At 43.4% G+C, this 3,860-nt stretch overlaps 1 pseudogene; it reads left to right on the forward strand.

Moving 5' to 3' along the window:
* Positions 1-3,860, forward strand: part of LOC105987593 — a 55,682-nt pseudogene that overhangs the window by 13,779 nt on the left and 38,043 nt on the right.

The following is a 3,860-nucleotide window of genomic DNA, read 5'->3' on the forward strand; positions in this document are numbered from 1 at the left end:
CCCCCACTGCCAGCTTTTTGCTGGTTAGTTGTAGATGAGAATCTCATGGACTTTTCTATTAGGCTTGGCTTTTAACTTTGATCCCTAGATCTCAGCCTCCTAAGTAACTAGGATTATAGGAGTGAACCGCTGGTGCCCGGCTGCAAGTATATATTTAAAAAAAGAAATCAAACTGAATCATCTTTTTTCAGCAATTGCTGACAGACAATGAACCGGTAGGGGAACATACAGTATGGGCTATCTCCAGGTGATAAGCAAGGCCATAATGTAAAACATAGGTCAGAGACATCTGAGTAGTGCTCTCTCTCTCTCTCTCTCTCTCTCTCTCACACACACACACACACACACATCTAAGTTAGGCAGGTTTGGAAAGTGGAGTCAGATTTCTGAAAATTTGTTTTAAAGAGACACAAAGCATACAGCTGACTGTGGTGTCTTCTTTTGCTTTGGAATTCAGTGTATGACTCCGTGGGGAAGCTGGGGAGCAATGTCCTTAATAGCAATGTGACAGGCTGGGATCCCACAACGCGTGCCTCTCCATCCACAGCCCCTCAGGGAGCTTCCCAGGGCGGTACTGTAAGCTCCATATACTGCAGGTGAGCGTGGGGACCTTTATTGTAGGGGGACTTGTATTGTGGGGGATGTTTATTGTGGGGGGACCTGCATGCTTGCTTTTGAAAGACAAGTGAATGTCATGATATGGAACACAATTCAACTCTACTAATTGCTTTTATTCATTAGGAAACATAAAAAAGGATTATAATGTTTTGTAAAAAAAAGTTAAAATTAAATTTTAAATAGGATAAACATGCTCAGCCTCTTCTGAGTGTGGGGCATTATACAAGGCACTTGTCCATAAATCACACAGGCCTGGAGACATTTCTTCTACCATATTGTATGTGACAAGACCTTTGGATGTCCTTCACAGGGAATTCAAGGTTGAGCCCTGGCCAGCAACTTCATTAGGGAGGAGATCTGTATATGTTCTTTGGGCTCACTGGTAGTTCTGTCTGCCCTTTTCAGCCTTGATCCCTGATGGGGTCCATGGAGTCTCTCCTGTAGTCAGACTGGGATCTGTCTCATTCTTCCCACAAAGTTCCTACTCAACATTCTTATCATCAAAGAACCACATCTTTGCTTGGAACAGTGGAAGTTAAACCAAGGAGATTGGAACTCAGTTTTTAAGCACTAGTTCTGCATCTCCACCAGTTTTTCCCCCCTCACAGAAACAGAACTCTAAACATGAATCTAACAGGTGGACTGTATCTTTATGGACATGTTAACTAAATCAGTTGACCAACATTGCAGAGTTGTTTTATGTTTTTGTTGTTGTTGTCAGGTGTAGGGCTTCAACTCGGGCTGGTTACTGTTCCTGAGAGTTTTCACTCAAGGATAGCGTACTATCACTTTGAACCACAGTGCTACTTCTGGTTTTCTGGTGGTTAATTGGAGGAAAGGGTTTCAGAGTCTTTCCTACCTGGGCTGGCTTTGAACTGTGATCATCTGATCTTAGCCTCCAGAATAGCTAGGATTACAGGCATGAGCCACTGGTGCCCAGCCTGCAGGGCTATTTATGTCAATCCTTTTGTTGCTGCTCAGAAAAAAAATAAACTAATATGAACACAACTTCTTGTGTCCCACAAGACTAAAAGAAAATTGCATCCCTAGTCACCTAAAAACAATCGTCTGAAATGGCAATAAGAAATGCAAGCGCTCTGATATTAACTCTATAAAAAACAGTTACAATGGTCGACCACAGAGATGGAGATAACCTCCTTGCATCGTTTGTCTTGCTTGAGGGTTTCATTACTGTCTACAAAGGTCATTTTCAAATCAGATTTTTTTGGTTTTAATATCAGAACAAAAGGTTAGGCCAACACAATCCTATAATAAGTAATATATTTAGAACAACTATGCCACAAATGTGATTTATAGGTGGATCTTATCTTCATTGGCTCAGGCTTTCTAATTATTAGCTCGATTTGTAAATAAAATCTGTACTTGATGCACAGCGTCTCTGCTACATTGAGACACCAACTTGGCAATTGTGCTGAACTTTGAACTAGCCTCGCTTTTCATGACCTCTGGTCTGGAGGCTAGATCTAAAATGATTGCCTTCTTTCTGAATAATCAGCTGCATGAAAGCTGATGGAGTATTTTATTTTAGATATAGGTTTGTTGTTATTGTAGAAAATTCACTTGCACCACTTTATAATGGAATTCATGTCTTCAGAAGTGAGAAATCTTTACTTTTCCCCCAACCCCTTTTCTTCCTCCCCCAGTCTGCTTCCTGTGGGTTGTGCAGGGACGATCTTGCTTTGAAATGACCGTGCCTCTGTGTTAGATACCCTAAAACTAAAGAGCACTGTGCATTGTGTTTCTAGGATGGAGCCAGATATAGTGTGGGCATGTGTGTCCCTGATTCCTGTGCAGAAGGTGTGTCTAAGATGTTCCAGCTGGGGAGGTGCACTAGAACACACAGCAAAACCATGTCTGGTCTCTGCCTGAAGTGTGGAAACTCCCAACTGCTTAGAGCTGAGAAAGGCAATTCCTTCACAATGGACTCAACTTTTCATCCTGAGAATCATGAAGGGTTGTTTTGTTTCTGTTTTTGGTGGGGTGGGCTCAGAATCAGAGGAGCTGGGATAGTAATGGAGTAGGTAGGAAAGCTGTAGAAAAGGCATTACAGAAGAGATTGGGTGATTGGAAGTGAAGTGATATAATAAAAATTTAATGATAAATGATCTTCCCTCACCCACAGCTTCCTGGGTAGGCCTGGAAACAGGAGGTGGGTGGTTATCTGACTTCAATATTGTATGCTCTCTGCTCTGGCCCATGTGTTTGGCACCTGGCTGCAACAGAAGGCCATTTGGAACTTGGATTGTATGAGGCCAGTGAGTTGTAGACGATTAGCACTGAGCACCCCGCATTTGGTCCTGGTTGTCAACTCCCACTGTGTGATCCTGGAAAAATTACTTCATCTCCCCTCCCGTCTATCTCTTCCTCTGCTCCTTGAGGGCTGGGTTCTACCATTCAGGGGCTCTTTCTCTGGCTCTATAATCTCTTCTGATCTTGTTATGCAAGATCTTAGCTAAGCAAGAGCTTTAAGGCCTAAAATTCTCTTTGCCACTAGTGTCTTTTGCATTTATTGTGGTCTTGTTAATAAGAACTAATGTAACCCATGATGAAGAATTGATCAGGATGAAAGTGTTGATACTGTGTGGGTGGGTGTATGAGTGGATTGTGTAAATGTATGTGTGTGAGTGTGACAGTACTGAGGCTTGAAATCAGGGCCTCAAGCTCTCACTCACTCAGCTTTTTAGTAAATGGCTGATGCTCTACCACTTGAGCGATGTTCTGGCTTTTTGCTAGTTAATTGGAGATAAGAGTCTCTTGAATTTGTCCATCCAGGCTGGCTTCAAACCCTGATCCTCTGATCTCAGCCTCTTGTGTAGATAGGATTTACAAGCATGAACTACTGTAGCCTGGCTGTAGCTGGTTTTGACATACTTACATTGTTCTCCAACTAAGCTGATCCTGCAGTACCATGAGCATCTGCTTTGCCTCTCGCTCTGGATGAACAACATCAGTGCCAAGAGCAGATGCCTGGCGTTGCTGAGCTGGTGTCCCCACATCTGTAGAGAAAATATTGGCAACCCCATCAAAAAGCCTTAAGAGCAAGCTGACAAATTCCTTCCAGATGGAGTCATTCCCTCCCCACTCCCAAGACAAACACATTTGAATTCCACCCATCACTGCCTCTGTGCAGAAGTGCCCGCCCCCGACGCTAAACTCCACCAATGCCTGCCCTGTGCAGAAGTGCCCGCCCCCGACACTAAACTCCACCAATGCCTGCCCTG

Source organism: Dipodomys ordii, unplaced genomic scaffold, assembly GCF_000151885.1.
Source record: "Dipodomys ordii isolate 6190 unplaced genomic scaffold, Dord_2.0 Scaffold43, whole genome shotgun sequence".
NCBI lineage: Eukaryota > Metazoa > Chordata > Mammalia > Rodentia > Heteromyidae > Dipodomys > Dipodomys ordii.